Source organism: Megalops cyprinoides, chromosome 2 (genome assembly GCF_013368585.1).
Source record: "Megalops cyprinoides isolate fMegCyp1 chromosome 2, fMegCyp1.pri, whole genome shotgun sequence".
Lineage (NCBI taxonomy): Eukaryota > Metazoa > Chordata > Actinopteri > Elopiformes > Megalopidae > Megalops > Megalops cyprinoides.
In genome coordinates, this window is record NC_050584.1 from 7,926,931 (window position 1) to 7,940,653 (window position 13,723).

The following is a 13,723-nucleotide window of genomic DNA, read 5'->3' on the forward strand; positions in this document are numbered from 1 at the left end:
CAGGGGCTGGGCTGTGTGTGTGTATAATGTAAGAAGTTATTTGTTTCTGAATGTCACATGAATGAATATGAAATGGAACTATGGCTATAGCTATGGTTGGCTAATAATGGTAATTCTGGCTTGTGCACTATTCCCAGTTACACTGGGTGAAAAGGTGATTCTTTACCCTATCCTATCCTTAAACACACACACAAATATATATAGATAAAGCAGTAGTATGCATTACATGTGTATACACTGATTCTGTGTTCCTGTAATTCATCATTCCTGTGATTGCTCTGAGTAAGATTTTATACCAACAGGTAATAGTAATATTCTTAAATCTGCAATCTTCTTTTGTAAAAACTAAGGTCTTAATTATTCAAATAATTACACTGAGTAATAATGAAAAATAATATTTGACTGAAACTATGAGAAAGATCTGAAGAAGTTTTTTTAAAATCTTTGGAAATATGTTTAGACACAAAATACACTATTGATTGCAGAAAATTACCAAGTAAACACACTATTGAAAAATTAGTTGTTTTTCACAATTGTTTATACACATTTTCTGAATCTTTGGCTCATTCTCAAAACTCTAAACACAAAACACAAAACCACAAACACAAAAAGCAAAACTCTGCAAACTTCTAGCAAAAGCAAACACTGCATTCAAAACTGTTATCTCTTTCCAAGATGTATTTGCATCAAAATGACACACACGCCATCATATGAATAGATCTTTCTACCAACCAACAATACACAGATGTGCTCAACACAAAAGGTTTATACCTTTTGCATTTTCAGTGTTACACTGTAGCCGGTTGTAAAAGATTGTTACAGTAATGTATATCTACTCAAATATAAATAAACACACACAAATGTAATACAGTAACAAAAACATTTTTTCCCCAAAATGCAGTATTTTGGAACACTTGTGTTTTGTATGTGACTCTTTACATATCCAACAGGAGAAAACATTCAGCAAGAAAAGGTTTTCTGTTTTTATATATATATGCGGCTCATTTTTTCAAAACTCCAAAAAATGCAAAATGTAAAAAAAATTAGGCTGCATCCTGCCTCCTATTTTTCATCTACATCACAAGCGATGTTCTCCCTGGCTAAACAGCGGGGAAAGAATCTTCTGATGGATCCAGCCGCTGAAAGCCCCCATATCAACGTCACCACACGCATCCTCCATTGCCTGGAGAAGAGGCGTGCGAGGGGATGGCGGTCATACACCTTCCATTGCCATGCCGGAAAAACTGTTCAATTGGGTTTAGGAATTGGACATATGGTGGGAGGTATGGAACGATAAATTGTGGGTGGGTGATGAACCAGTTGCAGCGGTCTCCAGTTCTGGTGTGAACAGCCGGTGTCTTCCACCATGGCCTGGTTGTCCCTCAGTTCTGCAGAAGATCCAAAAATACAATATGATTGATTACAGTAAGCTAAAATAATTTCTTTTTTTCCATATGAAATGACATTACTGTAACATTGGCCAACAATCACTGAGTAACATAGGCCTACTGATATGTCGGACTGCAGTATACATACATACAGAGCAGTAGCGTAGTGTAGATAGAAGGTAACTTACCAGTTCTCATTTCTGAATGTATGGATGATAGATGCAACCGTGTAGCGGCTCAGGTTGGGCTGAACTCTCTGCCCAGCCTCCCTCATCCTCAATGCATGGTTGAGAACATGGTCAACCAATGTGGCCCTGATCTCATCTGAGACAACTGTCCTTCCTTGAACTCCTCTTCCTCTTCCTCTTCCTCTTCCTCTTCCTCTCACTCCTTGACTGCTAGCTCTTGCTTCACCATTGACCTCCATTTTCCTCCACAACAGGAGAGCTCATCTGTGGCCTTTTTATAGTGCTAAAGCTCTGATCCCTAAGTGAACAATTAAGCAACTAGTGTTTATACCTGTGAGGAGTGGGTGTTGCCAATTGGTAAATAAAGCTTGGCATTTTTATTGGTGTTGCTTTCCAAAGGGACACAAGAGATTTTAATTTTGAATGTTGTGCCTAATGTAGAGAACTGTGTGTAGTGTTTTGCAAAAAGTGTGATTTAGAATATAAAACTGAGTGCAAAGCAGAAATTGTGCTTGCAATTTTGCAGGCTCGGTTGAGGGATTTGGTACATGAGTTTCGGGTTTCAGTGCACTTGCGTTTCAAGTTCCAATTTTAGTGTGTTAACAATTGTGAAAAAAACTGTAATCAGGGGTAGCAAAACCGGCACTGTGGTTTCCTGGGGAAAGAAAAGCTAATTTATCTGCCACTAGGTGGTACTGTTTCATTCATTATTACAGCACAGAAAGCCCAGGGGAACAGAGTGAACTTGTAAAGCAGGTGTGCTCATTCCCTAACTTCAGACAAAGCTCGTTAAGCTATACATTTGACAAATTCAGGCTTGAGAATTGAAAATATGAAATGAGTTTACCAGATATTTTACAATACATTTTAAGCAGTCATTTGATATATGAAACAAAATTTCATTCAGCATCATTCAAAATCTAGCAATAACCAGGTTTATAGGGGAACACACCAGTCCATTTTTGGTGATCACATTGAAAACAGCACAATAAAAAGCTGTTATTTAAACGCACAATACATGGCATAAATGTCACTTATTCCTATCTGTTATACAACATTTTGATAACTGGAGCAGGCTATGCAAAAAGTACAGCAGCGTGTGCGTTCTCAAAGAATTTGCTTACAAATTGCGTCCAATGGGTACATCTCTATCTCAGCTCTAAATATATGCATTTTTATTTCTACATCAGTATTTTTTATCTCAGAGAACATGTACATACACAGAAAACATCAACAATGCCTTCATTTGCACAATATTAAATGTCTGGGCATACAACATGATTTAAATCATAGGAATTGTGGTATTTTCATATGAGCAGTGTGTTGTTCACAAGTCAGTGGTGGTACTACAGGAATCAGGTGATACCTCTCTAGTGGTTATTCTGAAGCAGGCATTGTGGATGAGCAGGCATGTGTACATGTGGTGCATCAGTGTGATGATGGCTCCAGCTAGGCCAGTTTGTCCACCAGCTTCAGAGAAGGGCACAATGGTTGGTGTGTAGCCCACAAAACTGTAGACATACTGCACACACTCCAGTACTCATGGTAACAATAGTGTGGTAATGACAGCTTTGCAAAGCGGAGGACTATACTGTATATGCCCACGTCCGCATACATATGCACACAGACAGACATTGACTACAATTGTTTTTGTGATTCTGTACAGAGCAACAGGGCAGCAACTATTCTGAAAATGGTTAATGGCACTGACTGCCCTTCAATAAAATATATGTTTCTTGAATATACTCTTGTTGACATTGATATTCTATCTACTTTGCCATAGACAGGACAGCTCTGTGCAGGTCTACTGCCAGGTCCTCATGAGTTTAACAGCACTCAACAAAATCTCACGTAGTCAACCTCGAAGTCATCGATACCATAATTGATACTAATTTGATTGATAATTCTATTGTTAATTGAAGTTCCAGTGAAGATATGCAAACAGGAAAGAGAAGCATAAATTTGTATTTGTTGCAAAAGTTTAATCTTTCATTGGAATTCACACAATCTTTTTGGACTGATACTTCAGGGAATTCCTGTGAAGGGGACTATAAAAAATTATAACTGTTTACAACAGAAGGGGCTGAAAATACACAAGTGCATATGCAAATGTGCTACACCCCCTATGCTGTTGGATGTCTCTCAGTGAGGAAGAATCTAATATCTTCAGACAGACTGCTTATATGGGATTAACAGGTTGAATAGTTTATTTATTTTCTTATTAGATTGACTCTACTTCAGAGGGCTGCTGAAGTAGAGTCAATCTAAGAGTCAATTCTGCTTTTTTTGTGCAGGTGAATGGTTTGAGGGCTGAAGTAGATTACCTGAAGAAAGCGATTCTGTTGCGGTTACTAATCAACAAGTGGTGTAGATTTTAATCCATCACAACAAAATTTTAATTACTTATTTCTCTATGTCACACACACACACACACACACACACACACACACACACACACACACACACACACACACACACACACACACACACACACACACACACACACACACACACACACACACACACACACACACACACACACACACACACACACACGGGTGGCAGTGTCACATAGTGGATAAGGAGCAGCTTGTCACTGAAAGGTTGCCGGTTCGATTCCCCACCGGGGCACTGTTCCCTGGGCAAGGTACTTAACCTAGAATTGCCACAGTAAATATCCAGCTGCATAAATGGATAACATTGTAATTGTAAAAAAATTGTAACCCATAAGTCACATAAGGGTTAATAGCGTCTGGTAGAAATACCAATGATATAATGCAAAGTAATGACACAGGTGCACACACACTCCATTTACTTACTTAGGGCTTCGAGATTTTTGGCCGATCATCCTGTGAACATGAATAAACAAAGTTATATTACTGTACTACATGACAGACCATCACTCCTAGCAGAAGGCCTTCCTCTCTTCTATTATAACACATTTGGAACATCTGAAAAAAGCAGATGTCTATCAACGCCTGCACTGTGCTTTCTGTACACAGTTTGACATATGTAAGTACGTAGGTCGACATACCAGTCAACTGACATCATTACATATTTTCATAATGCCCTTTATATATTTCACCATTGACAAGCTACCTTTATTTATTATGTCCTGGGGCCAAGAAATCATGCCAGCATGAAGAGTGGTTCCTTTCTTTAACATGCAGGATAATGCAATCATGGGTGTGTTAGCTCTATCTTCATGTTATGTTATGGTGTCAATCGTTTTTTCATTAAGTTTCTTTAAAATCATTCCACATGGAGATAACTACAGTCACATCACTTGATTCACTTCAGTTATTTTTAAGGAACGCTCCTCATGATAGTAAATGTTGTTGTCTACGTTTAAAATGGACTCCTTGATTTACAAGGTAATGGCAACGTTTACAGCTTGTCAATGCATACACCTCAGAAATAAAAAAGAAAACATATGAATGTACATCCAAAATAAATAAACAGCTCTGGGAGGAAAAACCTCTCATGCTCTATAGCCTCTATAAACGTGACTCCAGCACTTCAGAGACCAGCTGTTGGACTGTTCAACGTAAATATCTGACACAGCTTTCTGGTAGCCAGAAAAGGAGAGTTTGGCATTATGCAATGAGCTGCATTTTGGCTGAACCCTACTCCCAGTCCCCAGACTAAATGTTAGTTCCTGCTGGGTACACCCCTCCATTCTTCAGTGCAGCAAGATTTCAAAATTTACTGGCTGTGAGAAACAATAAAGCGTTTTAAAGAGCTGAGAGGTTCGCAGATGTTCTTCCTCACAACAAAGCATACATCTGGTCATGACGTGCATCTAGCTGTGGATAACAACGCATAGAGTCAGGCTATTACAATTCAGGCTTTTCAATGAGAAGAAGGGGAGGAGAAAACAAATATCTAATCCTTTAAAATACAAAAAGGTATGGTATCTCATAACTCAGATGCAGTCACCATATGTTCTCTAATATCTTTGTATGCAGTGACCAATACAGAAATGTATGAAAAATTGGAATAAGGTAAAGGACATGTCATCATGTGGACCTTCAGACAGAACACATTGCAGTGGATTGCTTCCATTCTCATTTCTGAGTGGCTGCTGAAGTGAGGAACAAAGGGTGTGTTGAACAGATTAAATTGTGAAAAAATGGCAGACATGGCAGAATCGTTTTTCTGAGGTTCGTTGCCTGCACCTCATTGTGAGAGAAGGTCCTTTACTGGATATAGTTCGCCAAATATGGAAGCTGTGGGCCATTTCTTTGACATCACTTGAGTGCCCCACATCCTTGAAGCTCTCCGTGGCACTCCCCCCCCCCCCCCCCCCCCCCCCCACCCACTCATACAGGACCACCTCACTGCCTGAGAGATGGGGGTGGGAGAAACAGAACACTGAGGTCAGGGTGCAGTGTAAGAGCAAGGAAGAAAACCTGTGAAAGTAGGACACAAAAACAGCTGCCAGACATGTCAATGTCTACTGCCAGACAATGGCATTGTGGCCATTAAAATCATGTGAAATGTGAACCGTACGCTTGTCTCTTAGCTTGTTGATTGCGGTCCTCTCAGACTGCATCTTGCCAGCTGAGGTGTGCATGGTCTCGTTCATTGATTAGAGTTGATTACTCCCTTGGAATTATGCGCCGTTGAAGTGTTTCAGATTTATATCCACGATTTTTCACTAAGTGCTGATGTTGACAAGTGTCTGGACTGCTTCTGCCAGAGTTAGGACAGGCCTATATTGTTCCAAAATCTGATATTTAAGCATTCAACCAGATGCTCTTGCAAAATTTATGCATGAATCCTCCACTGACACTATTTAGCTGGTCTTTGGAAGAGAGCATCTCTTAGTATTCCCTCCTTTGCAATAAAGAAAGACTCTCCTCCTCCACAAAAGACTGTGCATTGACATTTCTTGGCCATTACAATGACATGGAACAGCAATGTGCCCTCTCTCTGTTCAACAGTGTTGTAACACTCTCTGTATGGTTCATTACTGTCTAATCCAGTCTCAGTACTTCCATTCACATTCAGTCTTCAGTGTATGAATTCAATTACTGCAGTGTCCGGGCTGAGCCTGAAAGGCTAAATAAATCCCCTTGGTGTTTGGTATTTCAAACAATCCTCACGTCTCACAGCACTCACACGCATGCACATACAGGCACATAGATTTTTATCCATTCCACCCCAAATTTTATTTACACACACACACACACACACACACACACACACACACACACACACACACACACACACACTTTGTTCTCACTTATAGCAGAAGAGGATCTCAACAGTAACAGTAAATATTCAGCTCAACTGCCACACATATTCTTTTGTAGAGGCAGTACGTCCTGACAGACATCAGGTGCATTAACTGGCCGAGCACTGGGAGTGCGCTGAGCATAATTCAATTTAATTTAATTTAACTTAACGTAGGCGCATGCACAGCATGTGAACAATTCACTGAATGATTTGTTAAGTTTCCTAAATTAGGTGAAATTTTTCCTCAGCAAAAGTAATTTTTCACAATTGTTCTTCATCACTTCCATTAATGGAGACAGGTAAGATGTATATGGATAAAATACTGACATGTGGCATAATGATTGAATGCGCAAAACAACTCAGCATCTTTTGGGTTAACATAGTTAATGTCTGCTCAATGCTCACTCTGTTGAGAACCATGAGCACAGCTGGGCACTGTTCAGTGCATTGTTCTGAGCCCATTATATTAGGCTTGCTGTCTTAACAAGCCACTCTGGGGGTTCTGGTATTTTGCAGAACCATTGTGTTAGCCAGCAGGTACAGTGCAAAAAAATGTCTCAGAAATGAGCGTGCTCTCAGGGGACTGCCTATGCTCTACCTTTTCTTCTGTGTGATGGATGCAGCTTGGGAGGACATTCTAAACATGTCCTAAATATGCTCTATTTAAATGTACTCTTAAATAGTCTCTTTCCCCTATCTCTACATTATATAACAACAGACTACATTACATTTAGCTCAGCTGTGTTGAGTGATGAGTGTGAAGGCATTGCAAACAAATAACCCTGCAATGTTTTGAAACTTCTCATGCTGTGTATTCTCTGAAAAATGTATCTTCTCCATTCAGACCCAAATAAATTCTGTTTGTCTGCAGAGATGCTAGACTAATGTATTCACTTATATTTTATTGCTTTTAAAAGTCTCTTGAAAGTATACATGTAATTAGGCTTTATGTTATTTTTAGCTTCCCCTTTCCTCTCCTCACAATCTAAACTGATCCAGGAAGTGGATATAAAGTGTAATAGTGTTGGTTTCTCTCTTTGCGTACCATTTCCTATTGAATGGGGTGATGACGAGTCGGACACAGGACAGAAAAGACACAGTAAAGATGAGGAGCCTTTCTTCATACTCCTGTTCTATGATTCAATGACATTATACATCACCTTTGCTCTGCTGTATCAACTTAACGTCATCATATTTCACAGTTTTTGTAAAAGATTTTTATGATGTGACTGGTAAAGCAACCAAGAAGAAAGAAAAACTAATCCTTTCATCAAATGTCCCAGACTGTGTTATGGAGCCTAATTCTCAGCTCTCCTATGCAACAACCTGAGGAGCATGCAAAGATGCTTTAATCTCTGGCAGCACAGCGGTGAGTTTCAGACAACATGCAGTAGCATGAGCATGTGTAACGGGTGGCATCTTGCGTTGTGTTTAATATGATGTTATGTGGGTCGGCGAGCGAGCAAACCGAGGTTCTCACTGCTCGCTGCCAACCCCTTACAGCCAGCGTTGTCGCCAGTTGAGCTAAAGGCAAATTGCCCTTAGCTTGTCAGCAACAACGCTACTTAACCAGGTCTCGGGGGAGTGACGTAGCCGCTGCAACCACTCGGCTACCTGCTACCCGCTACCTAAGGCTTTACGCAGGACTCACATGAGCTAATCACTTCAGCTCTGCTACAATACATAGGATTGAGGGTAAAAAACGTCAAGGAGGAAGGGTCCCCATATTCTCAGAGGAACAAGAGAGAGAACATGGTTTTGGCCAATAATGCGATACGCCTCAGAGAAATTCAAACAAGCATCCTCAATGACCACACAGTGCTCAATAATGTCCATCAGGTGTCTCACCTGTCAACACTGGGGCAAATCCTTAAAAAACATCACATACAGATGAAACAACTCTACAGAGTGCCATTTGAAACAAATTCTGAGAGAGTAAAAGACCTGCGGCATGAATATGTGGAGGTAAGTAACGGACACTTCAGTATTGTGCACTGCACACAGAATCTTTTTACATGCAAATTTATAGTAGGCCTATACTGAACTACACAATGTTGTCTTTTTTTCAGAGAGTTTCGCAAATGGGTGCTGATGCAATCCCACAAGAATTTATCTTCATAGATGCCACACTTGTCTTGTGTCCCCAGTAAAGTTCCACTCTGTATTCGATACTTACACAAGGCCTGGCATGATGCTCTTCCCTATAAAGCTCCACAGCAAACTAACATGTCCTTCATAAGACTAGTCTTCAAGTATGTATCACCTGTGAGGACAGGCCTCTTCAGGTATCTATTCAAGGAGCTGAAACGCACACGGGCCAACACAAGTGTTGTTGTGTTATCTGTAAACCACAATTCGCACATCAAGAAAAAAGAAATGACAATATGAAGGCCTCCAAGAGCAGCATTCTCTGTGACTATCTGTCCACAGCCAGTGTAGGTGAGTCTTGCAACAAATGAGAGCTATGACTAGCCTGTCTGAAACACATCTAAGACATTTTTTTTCTTAGAGTCTGCCAGTTGCCTGAATTAAATGGAGGATGTGTTGAGCTCTCATTGCATGTACCCAGGGGCAATGTGCCCCTAGTACAGGAGATTCATATACAGTTCAAAGTAATGGATGCTATGCCTTCACTGCAGTCAAAATAAAAAATTTCCATAAACAGATTTTTTTATCCTCACTGTGTTATCATAAATACCTTAGAGTGGTCAAACTGTAACAAAATGTGAGGGAGATCTTCGAAAAGACTTACTAAGCCACTCCAACTCAGTAATAAAATGGTCAAAATAGCTAGAATTATATTGTGCCACTGTACTAGTGCCATACAAAAAGACAAACTTCACTGTCAATGAGATGGAACTCTTCTACTCTCTATCAAGAAGTTTTAAATAACTCAAAGCAAAGCCTACTGATAAATTAGTGAATGCAGCTCCCTCAGTTAATTCAGATGAGTAACAACTGTATTTAACTGAGTCAGAATTAAGGACAAATGTTGAATGAATCCAGGATTATGTGTAAATGTATAAGCCACAAAGCTACATTTTTCAGGACTATGAACTGTTACACCCTGTGCAATGGTTAAATGTTGATTTCAAATAAAATATTTGAACTGTTCTACTTTATGTACTTTTATCGTCTGTGTGTGTGTGTGTTTTTTTTTATCTTTTCAAAGAACCGTAGTGCATGTTTGTTTTCACACGAACACAGTGAATATCAAATATACTTAGGACTTGATAAACAGAATCTAAGTATTACACATCTGGCACTCATTGTGCTGTTTGAGGTTGGATCTTATTAGTTGCCCTATACCCTGTAGCTGTATAAATTAGATCTCTCTCTCTTGCTCTCAGCTGAGAACTGTCTCATTGTGGAACTGTACACATCCTGTCCCCATATTGTCACTAATACTTACTGTATGCACTTTTGTACGTCGCTTTGGATAAAAGCGTCTGCTAAATAAATACATGTAAAATGTAAATATACATCATAACCTCCTTTTAAAACACACAACTTATACATGACTTATACGGTGACTGCACTGTATTACCCTAGCTACTGTAGATGACTATGAAGTGTTGACAGTCTACTATCCTACCCTCTTGCCTTTAATCACAGAGTTATGCAACATAGGCTGGTAGATGAAAGGAATACGTTCTGCTTGCCAAATGACACAATACACAAAACAGACTGCACAAGCACACAGGAGAAGTATAGCGTGATCATGCGATGACATCAAGACCAAAATGTAAAAAAAAAAAAACATTGTTTATTCTATTGTTATACATTATTCTACCAGCATGTGTCGTGAAACCCTTACAGATGATCCAGAACGCTGCGGTGCGTCTGGTTTTTAATGATCCCAAAAAGGCTCCCGTCACACCGCTACTCATCGAGCTCCATTGGCTACTACTAGCCGCCCATATAAAGTTCAAGTCACTAATGCTCTCTTATAGAGTGTTTGCCGGCTCCGCTCCCATCTACTTGAACTCCATCTTAATGGCTTATACTCCCAATCGATCACTGCATTCCTCGCATGAACATCGCCTGGCATTGCCTTCCCTATGCACAAGGCAAGCCCAGTCCAGGCAGTTCTCGCAGGCAGTTCCCCGTTGGTGGAACGAGCTACCAAAGGCTATGAGAGCAGGGGCGTCCCTCTCTATCTTCAAGAATCTCTTGAAGAGTCACCTCTTCCGAACTCACCCTCTCGCCTAAACATACTAACATTTCTAACCCTCACCTTATTCTGTTGCACTTTATCTTATAGCACTTATCGGTTCACCTTTCTGTCTGCATTGTCTTGCTTTATCCCTTACAGCTCCCTTAGCACTTCACGCCTACTACAAGGCCTCCTTTCATAATGTAGCTTGAATGTATTCCTCGTATTGTAAGTCACTTTGGATAAAAGCGTCTGCTAAATGAGTTAATGTAAATGTAAATGTAATTATTCCATGTAACATTAAAAGGTTATACCCTTACAGTCTTTGTAGCAATTAATGAATTGAAAATGAAGGGAGGGTAAATATAGTTTCAGCCATTAAAGCCCATTAAAACTATGATGCACTTGTCGATCTCTTGCTTTCAACTGACCTCTCTCTGCTCTTATTTTTCTGACAGGTTTGTTTATTTTCCTGAACATGAATTCCATAAGTGGTGAGTCCAGGTTTTTTTCTGTGACTAGAATTATGGCCCCACATAGCATTAAGTAAATGTGAAATATCATCCATCGTTCCACGGTATATCCACAACTGATTTAGTGTAAAATGATGAACAAAATAAATATGATAGAAGAAAATGCGTGTAAACATGAATGATGCCTATACCTTAATAGTATAAGGTAGTATAATTGGTAAAAAGGATTTACTTGTACTTGATTCATCACAGATTTCATTAATTGTCTGTGTGGCATCTAATGTATGCTTATCTTTTGCAAGTGGTTTACAACATGGTCATTTACTGTGTCCCTGGCCATCCTTCTCCCACAGTCTGATCTTGTTGAGCTTGCTGCTATATGTAGTTATGTAGCGTAGAAGTAATGCATCTTGCCATTATGGCCTTGTATGTCACATTGGGTAAGAGTGCCACGTACATAAATAAACAATGGCTAAATATTTATTACAAAGCACATGACAATGATATGTCAGTCATAACACAACCAGTTGCCTCAACTAGGTGACTTTAATGTAAGGAAAGGGTATTGATCATTTAAGACTGTGAACATTAGCCTGTCAACAGAGTCAAGAACAATCAGACTAAGAAGAAACGTTGCATTTAGCGAGCCACTCTTTATTTCATGTCATCTTAAATTGCAACTAGCAAACCATAATATACTAATTTCTCACTGATATTTGTGCTATATCTTAATGTAATTACACTCCTTCCTGACAACCTCTCAACAGCCAAGGGGACTTCTCGACAAAGTTTACTTTAACTTTGTCTCATCTCCACCAGGAATGTGGTGATGCACATTTTGTGGCTGATAATAATCCATGTGTCACTGAAAGATTTCGGATACTATAGGCGATCGCTAGCTACTTTTTGTTCCCATCGCCGTCACTGCTGACGGAGCCTCGAGATTTAAAAATGGCCTCACACCGGCTCAGGAAGCATAGGCCTACAAAAGCTTAGCATCACACAGCTAGCATGCCCCCAAGGTGAGAAACTTAGCTAGGTATCGATGGAACCATTAGGCCCTCTGTTTGAGTCCCAAAACACGAGCTTGGCGAGGCAAGTGCCTTTTATTTCCGTTTTTCCATGTTATTTTCCTTAAAATGCCGAAATACCGTTGCAAACCCAGCAAACTCCCCCCCCCCCCTCCGTTAAGTTGCACAATTACATTTAATTGCATAGCCTTTTCAACTGACCCTTTACTCAAGAGCCCAGCCCGCGATAACTCTATTGGTTATTATATTTTTATGTGCATCAAGAAGCCATGTGATTGGATAAAATAACTGTCATTCTAACTTTGTAAACAAACGACACTCGCAGGTGAAAAGCGCTTATGCGTAAGCTCGCACGGAACGAAACCAGCCACTTGTCACGGAGACATCTCTTACGAAGCTCTTGGAAATACAGGAAGGAAATTCACATAACAAATACCGTTCAACACAGCTAACTACCTACATTGTTAGCTGGCTACCTAGATAACTGCATTTGGTTGAACCATCGCGGAAGGCTCAAAACGTCTGTGATGTCGTTTGGAAGTTTATGAGAATAGGATAACATTAAATTAAGACAAATAATCGCAGATTTAAAGATACCAAATTCGCTAGCCAGGTAGGATTACACTGAATAGTCTAGGTTTTCAAAACATAAAGACACAATTACACTGATGTTTTAAAACCTTACGAAAATGGTTGTTCTTATTTTATGTCATGCAGTTGAAAGAAAAACGGAGAATGATTAAGAAAAAAAAGCAAAAGATTTACATTTTTATTATGTTTATAATAACCTATCAACCAGCTTTACCTGCTAGTTGGTACCTCGCCTGGCCAACCTTTGGAACTTTGTTATGCAATACTAATATTGTTGACTCTGTATGGTTTTTCGCTTGTGTTGTATTGTAGGCTACCTCACTTGTAAGTCGCTTGGGATAAAAGCGTTTGGCAAATGAATGAATGTAAATGTAACCAGGTAACGTTAGGATCCCCCCCATTACGAGCACCCCTCGCATCAAGCCAATGCCCCCTTAGCACGGTATCAGCCCATCTCCCTCGCCGTGAAAGAATGGCGGAGTTTTTCTCTGCCTTGCGCGCGGGTGACGCTCTCTGACAAGCTGTCACACGAAGGAAAGCGAAGGGCTATAGGAAAGCGGGAAATTCTCTGAGGTTCTTTGCTGGTGCAGTAGGCCTATGTGACAGATTCCAGTCGGCGTACTGAGTGTGTGTTCCATTAGACTTGTGTTTTTTT